Source organism: Capsicum annuum, chromosome 5, assembly GCF_002878395.1.
Source record: "Capsicum annuum cultivar UCD-10X-F1 chromosome 5, UCD10Xv1.1, whole genome shotgun sequence".
NCBI classification, from domain to species: domain Eukaryota; kingdom Viridiplantae; phylum Streptophyta; class Magnoliopsida; order Solanales; family Solanaceae; genus Capsicum; species Capsicum annuum.
The window spans coordinates 161,201,167-161,224,354 of NC_061115.1; the positions used below are offsets into that span (position 1 = coordinate 161,201,167).

General features: G+C 32.6%; 1 long non-coding RNA gene across 1 annotated transcript; it reads right to left on the bottom strand.

Annotated features, from left to right (window-relative positions):
- Positions 1–14,106: 14,106 nt before the first annotated feature.
- LOC107872410 lies at positions 14,107–22,491 on the bottom strand. The gene is made up of 4 exons (XR_001674823.2): positions 22,366–22,491; positions 20,629–20,712; positions 19,783–19,895; positions 14,107–14,286 (listed from the first exon to the last, which is right to left on the bottom strand). It is a non-coding gene; the product is annotated as an uncharacterized LOC107872410 (long non-coding RNA).
- Positions 22,492–23,188: the final 697 nt, after the last annotated feature.

The window sequence follows — 23,188 nt, forward strand, 5'->3', positions numbered from 1 at the left end:
TCTGAGAGAACCATCTTTCTACGCACTAATAAAATTGGTGCACCCTACAGGGACACACTAGATCTGATGAATCCCTTATCTAGGAAATCCTTTAACTATTCTTTTAATTCTCTGATTTCTGCAGGTGTTATTTTGTATTGGCGAAATAGATATGGTTTGAGTATCTGGAAGAAGGTCTTTTCCAAAGTCGATTTCCCTTTCGGAAAGAACTCTGGGAAGATCTTCGAGAAACACATCTGGGAATTTACATGCTACTGACACTGATTCAAGAGTAGAGGTGTCTAAACTAGAGTCCAGGACTCAAATGAGATGGTAGACACATCCCTTAGATATCATTTTCTTTGTCCTTAGGTAAGAAACAAGCTGACCCCTAAGTGCTGAAGTACTTCCCCTCCACTTAAGGACGGGTTCATTTGGAAACTTAAATTGGACTATTCTATTTTTGCAGCCGATAGAAGGGTTGTAGGAATGAAGCCAATCCATGCCGAGAATGACATCAAAATCAGTCATCTCGAATTCGATGAAGTCTGCTGAAGAGACTTTCTGAGATATCATAACCAGACAGTTTCTATATACCCATTGGGCTATAATAGATTTACCCATTAGGGTAGAGACTGAGAAAGGCTCTACTAAAATTTTAGGACTGACTCTAAAATCAACGGCTATATATGTAGTAAGAAAGGATAACGAAGCTTCTGGATCTAGCAAAGCATAAATATATAAATGGAAAACTTGTAATGTACCAATGAATACATCAGGGTAACTTCCCTAATCCTACCGGGACTGAAGAGTATAGAGTGTTTTTAGGCGCTGCCCACTGCTGGCACTGGAAGCGGCACCCTATTGATTCGAGCGACTAGACTGAGCTGGGGGCGGTTATGCTGACCTTGAGAACCTGACTGAGGATAATCTCTGAATCATTATCCTGGTTTGCCATACCCAAAAGACACATCGTTTCTTGCTCTACAGAAACCTTGGTGGTTTCTATAATATTTCTAACAAAGGGGATTGGTTCGGGCACTTCTAACACTACCCTAGGATTTAGGGCCTGACACCCTATCTTTGTTGCCATCTCTGAATTACGGCACTAGAGCACTGGCTGAGGATGGAGATGGAATTGAGGATTTCAAACAAAACTAAGAATGATTCCCACCCTCTGATGTAGGATGAGCGAAGTTGAAACTACCTGTTCTCGCTCTCTTGTTCTCCCTCTCCTTCTCCCTATTCTTAGCATCCTCTATCTGTAAATCATGGACCATGAACCTGGATATATCCATCTCCTTAATCAACATTGCGGTCCTACAGTCCTAGACCACACTATTAGATATGCCAGACACAAACTTACTCATCTTAGATCTGCTATATGCTACCACATGAAGGGCGTATCTGGCTAAGTGAGTAAACTTAAGAGAATACTCTTGTACTGTCATGTTACCCTGCTTTAGATTTATAAACTCCAAAACCTTCGCTTCCCTCAAATCTAGCGGGAAGAACCTATCCTGAAAAGCAGTGGCAAACTTCTCTCATTCTATAGGCCCTGCATCTTTGGCCATTTTTGCTTTCCACTATTTGAACCATAAGTGGGCCACATCCTACAACTGATATGCGGCCAACTCAGCGCTTTTAACAGCAGTCACCCCCATAATATTTGTAACTTTTTACACCTGATCAAGAACCTCCTAAGGGTCCTCATCTGACATAGACCCTGTAAAAGATAGAGGGTTCATTCGGGTGAAATTCTAAATCTTGGTAGCAGCAGTATTGGCCACTGGGCAGGCTAAAACAGAAGCTGGACGTTCATTCAAGGCTGTCATAGAATGAGCTAGGATGGTGAAAGCTTCTCTGAACTCATTGTGGGAGACAGGTTCATCCAGAGGATCTGGCTGAATGGGCTAGGGTTCTGGATGGTCTCCTATTCCTCTTCCCTTAGTCCTCTTTTGAGGCATATTTTGTAAACGGAGGAGAAATTTGGATTAGTCAGGGAGTTTAACTGGAGCTCGTGCCCACTCACACAACATGAATATTGAAAGAAGGAAAACTTTTCCTAAAACACCTCGCAGGCTCCTATCCATAAGTGTGGTGCGCTATACACCCATACACAAGACTCTACTAGATGCGGCTTTCAAACTTCCTAGGATTTCTATTGAACCTTAGGCTCTGATACCGAGTTTGTAATGCCCCGAGTCTGTACCCTGAAGAAGCACAAGTTAACCCATGACTGGTACCTGCTGCATTAACTGAATAATAATAATGTAGTATATAGAAATTAGGTAGAAAATATGCCATAAGTTTTAATAGTGTAATAAAATTGAATACGATATAACAATACAAAAACTGAAACATTTGTCTCAAAATACTTTAGTCTGAAAAGCCTCTAAACTGTCTTAAATGTGGAGTTGATGGGACAAGTCTTCAACTAACTTCGACTCCTGAAATATGGAAATGGTAATCATGCCCTCAAATTATAAGGACTTACCACTAACTCTGACTGCTAAAAATCTATTACTGCTAGGGATGATTGAGAGCCTTTGCATCAGAACCTATGATATAAAACATCATAGTGCAAGAGAAAAGTTTACGTCAGTACTTTGAATGTACCGATATACTAAGTGAGGTAAGCTAAAATACATGGGTTCATATGCATGAATAATACTAACTGAATGACATGAATATAACTGAATGAGAGTGCATGCATGAATACATAAATTATAACTGAGATCGTGATAACACTGAATACTAAGTCTGAATACTGATTAACTAATATCTGAGTATACTGATACTGAATTATTGATAACTGAATGACTGTACCTGACAGTATCGATTCTGTGGAACTATGATGAGTTCTTTACTGAACTGAGAGACTGGTCTGACGGTCTTAAATATGTAGAACTGAACTAAGTTCTATTCTGAGACTGGAATTGAAACTGAGACTGTGGGAGGCAATCATATAATTGACATACCCTTTTCTGATTATATTGAGGTCCAACATATAACCTTCATTGGAAGGGTATCAGTACCATGCCATGGGTAAAGACAAGCTGAGGCACCCTTATCTGGCAGGTACTCTGAACGAGAACGGTGATACCCTCAACTGGGAGGTAGATCACCTCATCAACCCTCAACTAGCAGGTTGATGTCTCAACCTACGCAGGCTACGTAGTTCTGGAACACAAGGACTACTTCTAAGGCTCACACCCTCTACTGGAAGGTGAGTCACCATCCTTGGGTTCACTCGATGTTGAATCCTACTTCCAACTAAATAGAGACTAGACTAATTTCTATACTGTTCTAAGCTGGACTGAACTGCTACTGATCATACTATTTAACTGAACTGAACTGAGTTCACTGAGTTCCATTGACTAATGGAAAACTATTGAATTCTGTAAACTGACTGAATTTACTGAAGTTTAAACTGAATACTGAACTGGAATGGACTGATACTGAGTTTTTCTTGAATTCTATAACTGACTAAGAGTACTACTGATCGTAACATGACTGATACTATCCTAGGACTAACCATGGCTCTCGATAATTAGCTAAATTATAGGGTATTAAATACCCCCAGTACTCGATAGCATAAATTATAAGACATGGCATAATCTTGAAACATGATAAATAACTACTTGATCATCATTCCTTCTTTGGGACATTCTAGCAAACACTTGCATAACATGAACTTGAATACATGTTGACATGATATAATATCATTATTTACTTCTCATGAACAACTCATCAAACACTTGAAAGGCATTGTATATTCACATAGTACTAATCAACACATGAGCACCATAATTTCAAGGCTTTAAAATAATTTCACATAATTATACATACATAATAGTTTTTTTTACATAAATCTTGCACTTAATCATGGAATAGAAATCCAATCAACATTATAATTATGAATACATTTGAATCCAAATCACGGAAAGCATGAAATTATACTTAAAGTTTAAAAGAGTTTCTTGGACTCCAAGGGTGGAAGGAACCCTTGGATAAACACTTGACATACCCTGGTTGCTAAATTCCTAAAGATTAATGGTGGAATCTTAAGCCTTGTATTTGAAATTTAATCTCCTAGGGTTTCTATTCTTGAGTGTTTTGAGAAATAATGAATATAATTTGCTAATTGAGGGCTAAATCTCGTGTTATGGCCGCTAAAGGATGTAGGAAAAAGACCCAATTACCCCTAAATACATGGCTTTTTATTGACTGGAAATTAAACCATCGATGCGCTGACTAACGCACTGCATCATTGGCATCGATGTGATGGCCAATACACCACGTCAAGTCCATGTTGGTTAATTAGAAATTGCCACTAGGAGCCAAGGAAAATATTGATCGACGCGATGGCTGATGTGCCGCGTCGAGATCGCATCGATACACTATTTTGGATTTCTAAACGTGGTTCAAATGAGGTTTATAAAATATAAAACTCATCTGAAAATACCTACTGGCATTCCTGATCATGAATTAACCTAAAGATTGACATTTTAAGGTCATAGAGGTCGTGAAATAGAGTTGTCAACTTACAAAGGCCAAAATAACACTAAGTTTGAATACTTAGCTAAAAAATTTTACGTCTAGGACCCCTTAGCAAGCTTAAAAGACTGAGTTAAGCTTAGGATTTTGTGGGGTTTTACATTAGGTGCAAGGGGTGATCTCTGGTCCATGTGGAACTTGAGATACCTATACGGCCAGGCCCTGGTTCGGGTAGTGACATCTCTCAAAGGGGAGACGGTGTTCTTTGCTATCAAGGTAGACTATGTGTTTTGAATATAGATGACTTAAGACAGAAAATATTAGTGGAGCCTAATGATTCTCGATATTCTATTAACCTAGGATCCACTAAGATATACCATGATTTATTAGAAGTCTATTGGTGGAATGGTATAAAGAAGGATATCGCATAATTTGTGGCTAAGTGTCTGAATTGTTAGCAGGTTAAGTTTGCAAACTTAAGACCTGGTGGCACGTTTTAAGACATCACTATTCCTACTTGGAAGTGGAAGGTAGTGACTATGGACTTTATTAAAGGGCTGCCTCATACTCATCGACAGCATGATTCCCTTTAGGTTAATGTGGACCAAATGAATAAGTCAGCCTATTTTTTTTAGTTAACACTTTAGATTCAGTCGAGGGCTTCTAAACTTCACCTTAAGAAGTTGGTGAAACTGATTGAATTCCCTTTAACTATCATTTCAAATATACTCAGATGCCTCTCAGTTTTAGAAGGTATTTCTAAAAGGTTTTGGCATTTAAGTTCATCTCAATACAACTTTTTACCCACAAATAAGTGATTGGGAAGAAATGACCATTCGGACATTAGAGGACATGTTGAGAGCATGTGTGATCAATTTTAAGGGTAGTTTGGATGATCATCTACTTTTGATCGAGTTTGCATATAATACCAAGTATTACTCTAGTATTCAGATGGTCCTATTTAAGTTACTTGTTAGTAGTTAGTGTATATCTCCTATTGGTTGGTTTGAATTTGATGAATCTACATTAATAGGTCCAAACTCATTTCATAAGACAATGGAAAAAGTTTAGTTGATTAGATAAAGGCTAAGAATGGCTTAGAGCCATCAGAAGTCCTATGCAGATGTGAGAAGAAGGGAGCTCGAGTTTGTTGTTGATGATTTTATATACTTGAAAGTTTCACCTATGAAGGGGGTGAAGAGATTTGGAAAGCAAGTAAAACTCAATCCCTGCTTTATTGGTCTTTATTATATTGTAGGTCATTTTGGCAAAGTAGCCTATGAGTTTGATTTGTCAGCAGACTTAGCAACAGTGCAGTCAATCATTTATGTTTCCTTTCTAAAAACGTGCATAGGTGATCCTGCATCAATTGTGCCCTTAGAAAGTATGCGCATGAAAGATAATCTATCCTATGAAGAGGTTCTTGCTGAAATCCTTGATCGCCAAGTGCGTAGGTTAAGGAATAAGGAGATCATGTTGGTAAAGGCTCTTTGCAGAAATGAGTCGATTGAGAGAGCTATGTAGGAAACAGAGGTAGATATGATGACCAAGTACCCTAACCTCTTCTTTTTGAAATCAATCCTAGATTGAGATAATAGTTTCCTTTAATTAATTAATTCTTTCTATTTTATGTTATCTAGTTACTCCCATGTCATATCATGTGTCCATGAGTCCAGTTCATTCCATATTTTAGTTACCAACTCAATACCATGTTAGTGGTCATCCCTTAGAAATTCAGTGTAGGAATTTCAGGTATAGATAGTGTTATAGGGTTAAAATAATATCAGACGAAGTGGTGAAGAATATGTGGGAATTGCATATTTTTTCCCAAACCTTCTAGCTCAATCAATATCTATTTGAGGATGAATAACTATAAGGGGGAGATATTATAACACTTCAAAAAATCCAAGCTAAGGCTAGAACCATGCTTCAAGTACTTATAGTATTAAACATCAATTTTTAATAGTATGAGATGGAATTTGGCCATGTACTAAGGACACAAGAACCTTCTGGTCCTTAACAAAGTCAAAACCTCCTTTACCAATCGATTCCTCAAGAAAGAATTAGCTTCAAACGATCTTAACTTCTAGATTTTGATGCATTTTGGATCTTTAGACCCACTAAATAATAGATATTTGAATTATCTTTCCAAAGCATCTAGTTTTCCCTAAATCCAACATCTGGGGGGAAAGTTATGGCCTTTTTAATAAGGCATTACTATGCAACGAGATATTAAGAGTCAAACCATGACTGTGGTTATATTGTAGGACCATACAATGGTCTCATCTGATCGAGACAACACCCAACATCAAAAAGTTGACAATTGTACCTTCCTACCATGAGAAGGAACCATGATCGTTCTTTGAACCCACGATCCTAGGCCCAATTGTGAGTCCCACGAATTCTCCTGATTTAACCTACAAACTAAGGTACGACCATTGGTGGATCCCATAATTGTACCAAGTCTTATCTGATCATGTTCAAAGAGTTCTCATCTAGCTCTCAACCATGACTTTAACCCACGATTGTAGGTTGGTCCAACGATTGTGGGAAGGTCCTATACGCCATCTTAGCAGTTTCCAGTTACAAATTATAAAGGGGAATATCAGTCTTTTCCTACTCTTTTAACATCAAAACCACGTCACTTTGGTTATTTCAAGGATTTTTATTTGGGTTAATATTACCCTAAGCCCTCATTACTCAAAAAAAACGTCTGAACCTTGACTTTTAACAAACAAAAGGGGTGATTACTTTTCCTAAGGCAGAGCTATGATTCATCTTCTTCGGGCTACTAATTCCAAAGAATTCTTTAGGATTCTCATCTCCAAGTATGTGGATTTCATCAATGTATCCCCTTTCATCCGTTGAGTCTTAAAGTTAACCCAATTCTTTAGTTCAGTTCCTTCTTCAAAATTTAGGGTTTATAGATATTGGCAAATTTATTGATAACTTAGTATGTTTTGTCATTGAGTTATAATCCTCATTCTATCATGAATTCCAATATTATTAAATAACCATGATCGCAAACCCTATCTATATTGTAAAATCCATGATTGTTGAACCTGGGTCATTGAATTCTTTAAGTTCATTCAGTTTACAGAATTGGTATAATAGTTACATTCTTCAAAGATGGCGGGTTATAAACACCCGATATCCTAGAATTTCATGCATATACCTTTTGGTACTATATCCTCCAGTTTACATGCTTTGAATGTTTTAATATAGTGTATTTATTTTCAGTCGTAAGATTATTAATAGCATTGAGCATTATAGTTATAGTGTTATTCAGTTGGGAGTAGTACTTAGTGCCGAGAGAACACGGGGATAATGGCTCACCTACCAATTAGGTTGAGACCTTTAGTAGAAGTCCATAAGTCCCAGAACTAAGGTGCCAACATAGGTTCTAAGGGTCACCCATCAGACCAGGCTTGACACCTTAGTCCTTTTGGACATTAGTTTTGTAGATCCACGTCAGTTAGTGTTCATATCTTTGGCAAGATATTACACCCTTCCATCTAAGGTTATAGGTTAGACCTCGGTTAGCTCAGAATGGGGTATGTCATTTATTAATATCTCCCACATTTCATTCCACTATTTACAGTTCAGATCCAGATGTTTGCATGGCCTTATATTCTGTTATTCAGTTTATCATACAGAACATGCTCGTTAATTGGTCTTGCATCAGTTTATCATGTTGCATGCATCGTGCTTAGCCTATATCAGTTATTTTCTATCTCATATACTTAGTACATTCAAAGTACTTATCATATACTTTATTTGTGCTATATTGTCTTATAATATAGGTTTTAATGCTCAGCATTTAGATTACACATAGTACGATCTCTTACCGTATCAGAAACATCATCTTGGTGAGTCCTTGTCATGTGAGGGCCAGTGTCGGCATTTTATTTTGTCTTTGTCGTTCCCAAATTTTAGACAGTTTGAGTTAGTTGGGGCCTTGTCCCAGCAACTCATCTTAGTAGAGGCTTTTCAGGCTTGTGATCTCAAATTCTGTTATTGTTGATTTGTTTTTTTTTAATATTCATTTCATTATTCAATTTAGCTTTTGAATAAGTGTTTTATCAGTTATTTTTTTATATTCTTAGTGTTTTTGTCAAGCCATAGGTTAGCTTGGGGTCACTTGTGACTCTAAGCACCGTGTTACAACTAGGGTTAGTCTTGAGTTATAATAGGCATGCTCTAATAATTTTTATCTATTTATACTAGAAAACATGCAGGTAATAATGGAAGAATGACATAAGAAGGGGAACAATTTTCACTTTCATTTTCAAAATAGAATTCTTATCCCTCTGTCGCTCCAATACAATTTGAAATACTTTACCTGTCATTTTACACTTCTCGTCATGTCATTGCTTCAAACCTTATCTACTCCAATCTTATCGACCCATGATACCATTATTGTTGCTCATATCCCTTATCATCAACATCCTTTAGGAATATCGTTAGTTCCTAAATCTAGAACTACACACGATTTGATTCTCATAAACCCGAGATAATTCGACTTAAAACCAAAGTTTCAACCATACTATTTTAACAACCACCTTCTTGTTGCTTTGATTCCAATAACCCGTCCACTCGATTAGACAAAATTGACTACTATGTCAACGTTCATTACTCAATAAATCTTTTATCATTCCTGAGAAACGGAAGGGTGGCTGTTGACACCAAGTTTAACCTCGTGATATTCCTCCCATGCTGCTATCTTTATAAAAAATTATTAGTTTTGGGTATCAATATTTCTTTACTTATTATTTTAGTATCAGATAAACCTTGACGTGTCACATTCATGTTTTTGAAGTATGCAATTTAGTTTATCATTGAAATTTATATTTTCTCAAATATAATAGTTTACATAATTTTATTAATATTTATTAATTTATTTTCGTAAAATAAAAATAGTTAGTATAAATTACAAACACATTGTCTTTTATTATTATCATTATCATTATTATTATTATTATTATTATTATTATTATTATTATTATTATTATAGTTTATTTCAAAAATATTTACACGTGTTGTTGTCTCCTATGTAGTATTTATTAAATGGAAGTCTAATTCAATTGGATTTTCCTAGTTTATTATATTCTAGCCATTTTTGTACCAATTTCAGCCTAAATTGATTATAACGAGACCCCAAATAGAAATTTTCGTTCAATTTTAATTAAATCCAATCTATGATCCAAATTAGGATGACCCAGATCCTACTCATTTCTGTAATTTAAATCTCATACGTTCATCATATGATCCAACTGTCCATGATTAATCCCCACATTTTCTTTCCTTTTAATTAAAACCAACCCCCAAACCTAAACACCCTAAATCGTTCTCTCTCTCAACCAGCCACCCACTTTCTCTCTCCCCGGCATCTCTCTACACTAAAATCTCCACTATAATTGCTCTTCCATGCCAACGCCACTGGCGAGCCTACGTTCGTGAGCCTCTTATCTACCTCCTCCAGCCACCATCCCTCTCCTCTCTATCGAAAACCCATCGCTGACCACCAGGAATCCCATAATGCTCCTCACCACCACCGTCGTTGCCTCCGGTCGACAAAAGCCTTCATCGATGAGCCACACCATCCGTCCCCCTCCCTCTCCTCTCTTCCTCACTTTTCTCTTCAACCCAAAAATCCCCAGGAATTCGCTTCTCTAACAAACTTCAAGAGCATCTAATGAAGCAAGAAACAAGGTTGAAAGCATCAATAGCGTTAGAGTCGAAGTCCAAATTCAGACTGATTTGAATGCACCCGTACTATTTTTGGCTTTGTCAGATTTTGATGTTCTAAATTGATGATGGATTCTTATGAATCCATCTCAGATGCGATTCTATTTTTTATTTTTTGCATTTGATTAGAATCTTTGCTGTCTCGCTTCATCTTTTCTATAGACAGATTTCCAGATTCAAAATATGTGCATTTTTTATTGTATTTTTTTGTTAATTTTGGATCAATTCTTCTGAATCTATGCTTATTTACGTCCTTTAGTCGACATCTGTGAAAAGCCCCAATTTTTACCAACTTTGGCTAACCCTAGTTTACAAATTCAATATTCATTTCATTTGATTTTCCAAACCTTTGTTGATTGGTTGTTTTTATTAAAGTTTGCAAATTTCGAGCATCATCCCTTGTTGCAAAAATGTGATCATTGGAAACATTTATTATTTATTTAGTAATTCAAAATATTATATTGTGACTAATTGGTGTGTGACCAACTATTAAGCGTTTAATTGGGTAAATTTTGATCTCATCCAATTATTACACCCCTTCTAATTGATTCAATCTTCTTATTTAAGTCCTAATGATTTGGTATTTCGTTAGTATTGGTAAGTGTCAAGTCAAAGTCTTGGTAATTAACTCTAGTCAATATTTTTCTTTTATGAATAAATTACAACCTTTAATGTCTGATTCTATATGGTAATGTTTGACTATCCAGTGTTTTTATATTATTTAGGTGCCTTTTTGTTAATTCAAAATAATCTTACTTGCTATTAAATTTAATCTATAAGAGTAGCAATATGAGAGGAAAAATAGGCAAGAAAATAAGAAGACGACAAGAGATGAGAGTTTTTTATTCTTTCAAGTATAAGTGTCAAGTCTTTCAAATCTATACGATATGAACCTTATGTCTATACAATATGGAGCTTATGCCTCTATTTATAGTGTTACATAGAAGGCATATAAAAGGTTCTCATAAACTGGACATTAAAGAATAAGATCATGGAGGAGGTAAAAGATATAACATTTAGGATTTGAGATCATAGAGGAGGTGAAACATAATGATGAATAGTGGCGGAGAGATGGAGGGATTACATTAAGTGGACATCCACATAAACAATATATTTTATAATATTGTCTCTTGAATGTCCTAAAACCTCCTGTGGAAGAAAAATCCCTAGTGAAGAAAAAAGAGTACACATATCTTAAAAATATTCGTTTGTTTGCTACCTTGATAAAATCCTTGCTAGGAAAATCCATTGGGACAAAACTTAGGCCAAAGAAAAAAAGTGCAGCGCATATATTTTACTCCCCTATGCAAATATCATTTCTTCTCAAATAAAACACATTTCAATCTTATATATTAGCTTTTAAATGTTGATATTGATTGTGCCTTTTGTGGTTAAATTACATTCATGAAGATGTTGAATTTTTTAAATCATCCTGATATGTCGTTTTCTTATTTCTTGGATATGACAAGCCTTTGAACTCGGCCAAATAAATTTTTGACAATCACTTTAGTTGTGACCTCATTGTCGTAAGCCAATTGTGCATTAAACTTATCTGTAACAACAACCAATTAGTTGTGGAAACTTTCATTTTCATGATATTAAAATTGACTGTAGATCAAATATTCTTCTTGCATTTATATAACCAAAAATTCTTTGACAATATTTTTTAGAAATAATAAATTCATATCAATAATATTAGATTTCACTCGCATTCACACAAAAGTAAAATTATGTATTTTTTGCACATCAATAAAAATTATTATCTCATGTATAGAAATAGCATGACACATAAGTGCAATAATTGCAATAATGCATGATATTTTCTAATCATTTTTATGAGATAAAAATTAATCTTTCTTTATATAGTAAGCGATCTTGCAACTATTGGAATATTCAATGGAGCGAATCTCTTTTAAATCTTTCAAGAATTTTCTTATTGTATTTGTCGGCTAACTAGACATGATAGTCATTCGTTATACGCATTCACGTTCGTTCTACATTGTCAGATTTAAAAAAACCTTATTGCATCCATCATAAGAGAAGACATCTCCAAAAAATAATGTCGGAACTTTTGTGAATAACCTTTATGCTTCAAGGCACAAGTCGTACTTTATACCTTATGATTTTAATTTTCGCACAATCAATCTATTTGTACCCCATTGGCATTATATCTTATTCTGTAGACTAATTTTAAAACATCACTTTTCAAGTGAAATATAATATACTTAAATTATTTAATTTATCTGTCCATACTATTTGATAGATTTAAATTCAAGATCCTCGACACCATTTATAATGATGAGCTCTGCATTATACCAAAGATATCATCGACAGTTATTTGATATTGGTTCCAAGAAGACATTACTTATCTAGATCTCTTCATTTAATCATTTTTAGGTACTTGAACCTTTGACAAGGTTTTATGAAGTGTTATTTCAGGGTATTCTTTTAAAGAACTTGCCTCATTATCAAGACCATCTTGATCATTTGCTCCTCTCCTTCTTTAAGAAGTTTTACATTTAGAACCAATTGGTCTATCCCGTTTTTGGAGTACCATAGACTCTTCCCTTTAAGGACTTTTCATTGAAGCATTTATAGATAGGTTATAACATAGGGTCAGTCTGTCAAGGAACTTGCAACATTTTGCAAATTATGAATTATCTGTTGAACTTTAAGTTCACTTTTTTTACGAGGATCTAGATAATTCATTTCATATGCATTTCAGCTATTAATCATATCTCTCCCTAACGTTAGGAAATCTATCATTAACCCCAATCTTATTTGTAGATTCATCTTTGTGCATGGGATATTGCACATTTAAATTTTTAGATGAATTTATTTGGTTCCTGACCCTGAACCAACAATATAGGGGAACCTTGTTGGCTTGATGCATGCAAATATTACTACATTTAAATAACTCGTCTCATATCAAAATTTTTGTGAGATTTATTCACATAAACCAATAGTTCAGCTATAATTGGAGGCACACAATTTTCCGCTAAATCAATCAGCATTATCAACTTTTATAATTTGGAACCATGCTCTCAATTTAACAATTTAAGCAAAAAAAACTTACAAAATCAAATTGTACGTTGATAGCAGCACATGTGACCAAACATAGATGCATCTCATTTCATAGTAAACGGTCCACATGAAAGGTGAACGGGCCCTTATTCACCTTGTTATACATTCTAAAAATTTAGGAAATACAATCATAACTTTAGTCGGTATAATATTTTATCGTGAGAACAAACAACATACGAGATTTCTTAAAGAATATTTTATTTCTTCAATATAAAAAATCACATGAATTCTCAATTGTTTTTGCATCACATTTGAATTAGGATGGTCAACTGATCATGCTAACTAATATATTTTCTGTAAACTTTTAGTTTATTGTAGCGTGTGATTTCATCACCATGCTCATATTTGTAACAACAAACATTAAAAAAATCAGAAGCCTTTCTCATAAATATTTAAAACCCATTTCAATTATAGTAATATGAAGATATAAAAATTTTCATAGTTTATAGTTTCAAAATAATAATAATTTCTTTTTTTCTTTTTTTTTGGGTCAATTTTCTTGAAACTTTAAAATTTTCTTTCGGAGACTTACTACTATCCCAATATCATAAATAATTTCATTCCTCCATGTAGTAACGCATTAGCTTTTTGAAGGTATCAAATACTTGTGGACTACCTTATATTTTACAACTAGATAGGTACACCAATACTTTGCACGGCCCCAACGCATAATTTTGCAATGAACCTAATATAATAATCAAGTGACATATAAACATCAATATAAACTAAACTTTACATATTATCTAAACTAAATACATTTCAATATACAACAATGTCACTATTGTGCACCTAGCATAAATCCCAAATACATGCTTTATACAACAAAAGAAATATCATACTACTGGATGCTCACGATATTCACGTATCATAATTGTTGCCTATTTACACTGTTACATATATACTATTTATAAATTCTACAATAGCAGATGCATTTTTCAGTTGTGTTCAATCTCCCGGATAATCATGAACAAATACCTGTTAAATTAGATTTAATGATCAAATGTTAATATTCTAATAAAATAATTTAACAGTATTATAATAAATTATAATAACAAAATAACAACAATATAATCAATATAATTTCATAAATGAGCTCCGGGAGGAGAGGTAGAGAGGCTTAGTCAACCTTTTTTGTTGGACAAAGTTGTCCCCAGTTACCAATACTGGTTAGTTCTTTAGAGTTTTTGCTACGAACCACACAAATAAAATTTCTCTCTGCCTATAGGCCACACAAGTTTATTTTTTATCACAATCGCGCATAACAAATCTTCCAAAAATCAAGCCCTTACTTTATGTTGAGAAATTTGAAAAGATTTGAAAGAAAATAAAAGTTTACCTTCAATTGAAAGATTCAACTGAGAAAAGAAGAAAACTCAGAGATTGTACTTCAAACTGCCAAGAAAATAGGTCTGAAAGTAAAACTATGGAGGGTCGCTCTATCGTTGGAAGGTAGACCAAGATCCCAATAATGTAGAGAATGATCTTTTGTTATCAGAGAAGATAGCAATGAAGAGATTGCATCAACTTCTACGACAAACAAGGAAGAGTGTAGAAGATAGGATTGAAAACCAATATATCAAATGACCTTAAAGAGTAATAATATTACAAAACTACCTCCACTCATTAATCTCAACCAAGTTGAAGCTAGATATATGAATCTTTACGATCTATGTCCCTCCATCTAAGATATATCTAAGCTTTGGTAAATGCTATATGAATCTTCACGATCTATGTCCCGTTATCTAAGCTATATTCAAGCTTTGGTAAATACATAAGTTAAGAAAGGACTTCAAAATCACATGAACAAGAACTTTCTATACTATGTGATGAAAAAGAAGCATATTATGATGGTCAGTAGATATAACAGAGACCTTGCATATTACATAACCAAGGCACTAAAAAGCACTAAGAAATTTTGCTAGGTCTCACATTATACTATAGAGATGTGAAGATATTGAGATTTATAGAAATGTTGAATGGGTGTGTTTCAAATATTTCAAAAGTTCATACATATATACATTTAAAAAAAGAAAGAAAAAAGGAGATGGCATGTAATACAGAGCATCTACTATAGAAAATGAAAACTGATACTTGATTTTGGAGACTGCTTAAGGTCTACTCATTTGGTTTTTTTTTCTTATTGTTCCTTTTTACTTGGTATATTACATAACATTCATAGTCCAGTCTAAAAAGGTGCTCGTGGCCCATATCTGATGTGGTAATCTTTCATTAAATTATATTCTTGGAGGACTTCCTAGCCTTCCTCCATAACCACACAAGTTGTATTAGGTTCTACATGAATATATTATCGCTTATTCTAATCTAAAGTGTGTTTGAATATTATATGTTAGCAATTATCATATATTGACTGAAGTCTGAACCTATAATGCAGCTCTCATTAAAACTTGATTTTCAAGATAAAGGCCTGGGGGAACGAGAGAGGAATGTCATTTTTGTATCACAAAGCAAGTTCTTCATTATATTTTTATTTAAGATGATATTATACTGTGGTACTGCACCTTCAGACCATAACTTTGCTTTTGTCTAGGCCCCTCTATTACATATTTTAGAAGAGTACATCATCTCGCGACATGAAGAATAAAAAGAAAAACGTAGATATCGGATATCACTTTTTATTCTCTTGTCTAGTACTTGAATATTTAGTTAAATTGTTGAACTATTATCGCGTGCTATGATGGTGATTGAAATTTGAAGGAATAGTATATGTTATGTAAACTATCTATTTTCGAATGTATGCTTGAAACTAAATATAATTATTTTTTATGCTTTAATAATGCATAGCATAGGTAGTTAGATTTGTATGCTTGGGTGATTGATTAATATAAATGTTTCAAGAACAAAAGCGACTTTAAGATCAATTTGCTGCAGAATAAGAAAATATCTAATTAAAATTCAAAATCAAAATTGTAGTAAACTGTAGGACCAACAATTACCACCACTCCTTAATTTCAACTAAGTTGAGGCTAGCTATATGAATCTTTACTGTCTATATCCCTCCATCTAAGATATATCCAAACCTTGGTAAATACATACGTTGAGAAAGAACTCAAAATCACATCAACAAGAACTTCCCATACTAAGTGATAAAAAGGAGCATGTTTGATGGTTACCAGATATAACTGAGACTTGCATATTAGACAAATAACCAAGGTGCTAACAAGCACTAAAAAATTTTGCTAGGTCTCACACTATCCTTAAGAGATGTGTAGATATCAAGAGAATATAGATAGATGCTCTGCAACATAAAACCTCTAATAACTTTTAAGTCATCCAGGATGAGTATAATAAAAAAATATTGAATTATTCATCTGAAGATACATCGAAATATAGAGTAGAGGTGTTCATTAGGATTCAATAGTGGTGATCTACAATAGACTCGGAGTTCTAAACAGCTACAAAACTTAATACAACAAGTTAATATCATTTTAAAGTTAGTATCATTTTTTGTAAGTTATAAGATATTAATAAGGATTAAGAGAATTGATAGAAGTATGAAGACAGTATAATGAACTTACTTGTTGTGAAGTTGAGAAATACACAGAATTAATATTCCTGAGTAGAAAAAGAAGTCCATGGGCTTATTTAATTTAAACGTATATTTGGGATACTTTCTAGAAAATGCGGGTGTTAAACTTTGTGATAGATATTTAGACACGTGTAGTTAGAGTAGTAGACAAATACAATAATATTTGTATTTAAAAATAAAATAAAATATTAAGTAAAATGACTATTATACCCCTAGTCATACTTCTACTCACCTTTTACTATTGATAAAGATGAATGTGAGGAGTTACTATAAGTCGAAAAATCGCTGATGAAAAAATTCCCAATACAAAAGAAAGAAAAAGGATATTCAATTGATTGACCTAGCCTGAAATATAAGAATATACTAAATCTTATATATGCCAAATATATTGTGAAAAATGATTTAGTAGGGCTGTATTAATTAACATGCAAGTATATTTCAGTGTTTTTATTGTGGCCTTGCTGTAACAATCGACATGTATATTCTCGAATGATCTTAAATTAAACCTGCATTAGAATGATAGTCTGAGTTAGCAGTTACTTGAATGATGTATATAGTATTGGAAGGGAAGGATGTTGAAGGAGTGCTATGATTTCTCTTTCAACACGTGTTCGATGTACTTGTACATTATGTACCATTAATTTGTCTTCATATAAGGATTAAGAGAATATATAGAATTTCCTAATACAGGAAAGGAATGTGAAGACATGGGTTGGGAATGTAATACAAAGCTCATCAAGGATTAGGCTAAAACATCATGGTCTCTAAATTGATTCCTCCCAGGAAATACTATATGCTCAATATATTGAATACTGATGAAGCAAAAAAATGTTAGACATCCAGACTTCATTACAGTTGATCATTATGAATTTTTCCATTGCCTTCATAGCAAAAATATCTCCCGATACCTCTCAGTTCTACCAGATGGACAGTGTAAAAAAAATAAAAAGAAACTCTCTCAGACAAAAGATAATCTTTAATGTATAAAATACTTACTGCTTTGAGATCTCTTATGACTTGGATATCACGTGAAACAGTTTTATTAAAGTAGAAAACATCATTACAATTCACAAAACAAGAGGTGCTCCATCAAGGTAAGTGAAAGGTGTGATATTAATATTTGCCTAGTAAAAGTTCTGCAAGCACTAACAGTAAACTTATTTAAAGTCGGTCATAAATTTAAACTACATAGTTTAAAAAAAGAAAAAAAACATCAAGATCTACCATCTATGTAAGAGTTGAAACATGTCAATGAAGGAATATACCACATCATTCTTCGAAGAAAATAAACTTGATATAAGCCTCATATTGGAAGAACATTAATTCCTAGTCAGTTGCATTCCGATGCAACGTCAAAAGACTTTAAACACTTTTCTGCCTCAATCAAACTATACTACATATTTATTGTAGCTGCAGTATGAAAAAATACTTGAAATCCTAGCTAGAAGGCAATGAAATTGAAAGAAAGACACGGATAGGAGGGAAATATAACTACAAAGCTAAGAGCATAAACGAAAAAAAATTAGTGCATTGGCTTCATTGAAAAATTAAAAAAAAAATTATAAAGTAAATGAAAATATTTACATGAGCTTCATTGGCATATGAGAATATTGATTAAGAAACATAAACATTTTTCAGAACTGTCACACAAAGAAACACTAATTAATGTTCTCTTTTGAAGTAAGAAACTTTCAACTTCTTATACAAGCAAGCTTGTAAAAAAAATTCTCAAAAGAAATCGAGATTTAAAAGCTCACAAAGTAATATTTCGTGTAAAAAACTATCCAGGAAAAGATCAAATTATCGAGAGTATTCTTCATTTAAAGTTTAACATATTAACAAAAGCTTAAACTATTCATGATGAACCAATTCGTACAATAGAGATAATGTTATACTAAAATTGACCAATGTAATTTCATATTCCTCGCATAAGATGGAACTCATTTTAGAACTCTACTCTGATCTAAATTGAACTCTACTCTCAATTTATAATACTATTTAAAAAAATTATGTGATTGCAAATAATAGGTTAACAAATTTGATGTGTCATCTTTCTTTCACTGAAAATTTCATCAAACATATTGATTGCATTAAGATTCAAGGTTCTTTCCTAGTAATTATCACCTTTGCTCGAGTACAGTAGCAGTAACGGTATTAAAACACAGAAATTTCAAAGAGATATCATAATAAACAAGCACATGTACGATTAAATTTCAAAAAAGACATGAAGGAGGAAGAAGAGCATCAAAAGTAAAATCATATCAAATCAAGAAAAGAGTTTTTTTTCAAAAAAGTTTTAATTGTAAGTCTTTCTACTTCCTTTAACCCAAAATTTGAAACTTCATCAACAACTAAGAAAAATTGTGAAAAAATAGGGTGAAAAGAAAAAAAATGAGCAAAATCATACCTTAAATTGTAAGAAATTCTTAAAATTATAAGAGTACTCAACAAGAAAAGTATTTTTTTCAACTAAATTTTAATTGTAAGTCTTTATACTTCCTTTAGCCTAAAATTTCAACCTCCATTAACAACTAAAAAAATTTGTGAAAAAATAGGGTGAAAAGAAAAAAAATTGAGCAAATCATACCTTAAATTATAAGAAATTCTTGAAATTAGAAGAGTATTCCTTTGATCTATTGGAATAAAATATGTTTTATAGAGTATATCATTTTTCATCTCATTCTTTGAAAGAGGAAAAAAGAGAGAATGATCTAGAAGAAAAGGATTAAGTAGTTTGCTAAAAATATCAATTTTATGTGATTACTATTTTAACATTTACAATTAGAATCATTGATTTAGGAATTTTCATGCCTATTTCAATCAATTGAGTTATATTTGCAACCTTTTTAATACTTATTTAACAAAAAATAATAGTTTAAGATGAAGCAAATAGAGAATGTCCTCATTCTTGAAGATGAACTTACACAGAAGTATTGATTCTCGAACTATTTCAGCAACAGTTTGAATGGTGCACGAAAATTTCAAGATGATTTTGAAGGATGATTGTAACTGTGTTGGGCCTGCGGGGAAGTAAGGACTGCTAATAATATCAGTAAGTTGACTACTAATTTTTCCATAAATGTGTGAGTTAAAATTCAGTTTTGCCCTTGATCGTCCTAATGTTCACCTTTCTATATAGTAGTAACTAAATAACAATATGTCATAATCATATCTAAATAGCACAGTATCAATTATTGAGAATCCTTTATCCTGAAACACTAATTATTGAAAACAATAGAAAAAATAAAAGTTTATTTTGCATAGATTCCTCTTTAAATATTTTCATAGACCGTCTGTGAAGCAAAGCAAATAACTCTTCTTCAGGACAGAAGTCTGTTATTAGGCAAACATGTGTTTCTGTCTGATTAAAAAAAGATGGGCATTTTAGCTCGTCTGGATACTTCATTTCTTAAAGTATTTAAATCAGTATAACACTTTTTAAACAACACTGAATAATATATTTGTCAGAAACTCAAAGGCAATACAGAAAAGACTTCTCAGCAGGCTCTATAAGTTTTTTGGCTCGATAGATGAACGAATGTAGAAATAGAATATTACAAAGTATCTTCTTTAAACGAATATGAACTTTGAAAGCAAATATGACCTGAAACTCATTAAGAGAAAAAGGCCAAGTTATATAAGTCGACAATTAGTTAATGAAAAAATTTTCAATAAAATAGAAAGAAAAAGGATATTCAATTGATTGACCTAGCCAAAAACAATCTTATATACTGAATTTGATGAAACAAAAAAATCTCAGACATCGAAACCTTATTACGGTGAGCATTATGAATTTGTCCATCACCTTCATAGTAAAAAGATCTTTCATACCTTTCAGTTTCATCGAATGAACACTGCAAAGAACAAAAAGAAACTCTCTCATACAAAAGATAATATTTAATGTATGGAAATACTCACTGCTTTGAGATCTCATATGACTTGGATATCACGCGAAGGAGTTTTATTAAAGAAAAAAATATCATTACAATTCACAAAACAAGAGGTGCACCATCAAGGTAAGTGGAAGGAGTGATATTAATATTCGCCTACTAAAAATTTTGCAAGCACTAACAGTAAACTTATTTAAAGTTATCTATAAATTTAAACTATATAGTTTAAAAAGGGGAAAAAACATCAAGATCTACCATCTATGTAAGAGTTGAAACATTTCAACGAAGGAATATACCACATCAGGCTTCGGAGAAAAAAACTTGATATAAGCCTCATATTGGAAGAGCACTAATTTCTATTCAGTTGCATTCCGATGCAACGTTAAAAGACTGTAGACACTTTTCTATCTCAATCAAACTATACTACATATTTATGATAGTTGCAGTACAAAAGAAGACTTGAACTCCTATATAAAAGGCAGTGAAATTGAAAGAAATACACGGATAGAAAAAAAATATAACTACAAAGCTAAGTGAATAAAAGAAAAAACAATTGATGCATTGACTTCATTGAAAAATTAAAAAAAGTTATAAAGTAAATGAGAATATTTACATGAGCTTCATTGGCATATAAGAATATCGGTTATGAAACATAAAATTTTTTCATAATTGTCACACAAAGAAACACTAACTAATGTTCTCTTTTGAAGTAAGCAATTTTAAACTTCTTATATAAGCAAGCTTGTAAAAAATTCCTCAAAAAAAATCAGGATTTAAAAACTCACAAAATAACATTTCATGTAAAAGACTGTCCAGGAAAGAATCAAATTGGCAAGAGTATTCTTTATTCAAAGTTTAACATGTTAACAAAAGCTTAAACTATTCACAATAAATAAATTCGCACAATAGAGACAATGTTATACTAAAATCGGCCAATGTATTCTCATATTCCTTGCATAAGATGGAACTCATTTTACAACTCTGCTCTGATCTAAATAGAACTCTACTCTCAATTTATAATACTATGCTAAAAAATTATGTGATTGCAGATAATAGGTTAACAAATTTGATGTGCCATCTTTCTTTCACTGAAAACTTCATCAAACACATTAATTGCATTAAGATTCAAGGTTCTTTCCTTTTAATTATTATCTTTGCTCGAGTACAGTAGCACAAGGGTATTAAAACACAGAAATTTTAAAAAGATATCATAATAAATAAGAACAAGTATGATTAAATTCAAAAAAAAACATGAAGGAAGAAGAAAGCTAAGTATCAAAAGTAAAATCGTATCAAATCAAGAAAAGAGTTTTTTTCAACAAAAGTTCAATTGTAAGTCTTTCTACTCCCTTTAACCCAAAATTTGAACCTACATCAATAATTAAGAAAATTTATGAAAAAATAGGGTGAAAAGGAAAAAAATGAGCAAAATCATACCTTAAATTGTAAGCAGTTCTTGAAATTAAAAGAGTACTCATCAAGAAAAGCATTTTTTCAACCAAATTTTAATTGTAAGTCTTTCTACTCCCTTTAATTCAAAATTTTAATGTACATTAACAGTTAAAAAAAATTATGAAAAAATAGGGTCAAAAGAAAAAAAAATTGAGCAAATCATACCTTAAATTGTAAGAAATTCTTGAAATTAGAAGAGTACTCCTCTGATCTCTTGGAATAAAATGTGTTTTCTAGAGCATATCATTTGTCATCTCATTCTTTGAAAGAGGAAAAAAGAGAGAATAATCTAGCATAAAAGGAGTAAGTAGTTTGCTAAAAATATCAGTTTTATGTGATTACTATTTTACCCTTATTAAGAGACATATTTACGCAATTTTCTTTGTTCATCCTGAACCAGCTCTTCTATATAGTAGCAACACCATTTGTATGGTGACCATCTCCTTTTATGAAGAAAATTATTGTCATTATAGTAAAAATTATTTTATGATGATCTCTTTCTTGCTTTACTTTTGTCTTATTTTTATAACATTTGGTAAAGTCCTTTTTAGCATACCATATTTACGCTATAAATGATAAATTTATTCGACCACACCATAATATCTATTTTGGTCATGGCCAAAATTTTTATAGGCTCATCACTTCTTGATTTTACCCTTTGGTAGATCATGATATAACACACTATTGCATAAATGACCTTTTTATACCAAATTAAAACTCTTTATTTCTCTCAAACCTCCCATAGAACTGTATTTTGTTGTTTATTCAATCATATATAAGCCTGTCTTTGTCCGTAAATTCTATCACATCTTGACACATTCACTTTCATGAGCGATCGACATCCACGATATTTATCATAAGTCACATTCTCTTCAAGAAATGGACTAATATATTGAATGTGCCCAATGTCTTAACATTTATCACATTCATATGATATATACCTCAACATCATTTTGAAATATTAAATGTACCATCACTTTATATATTC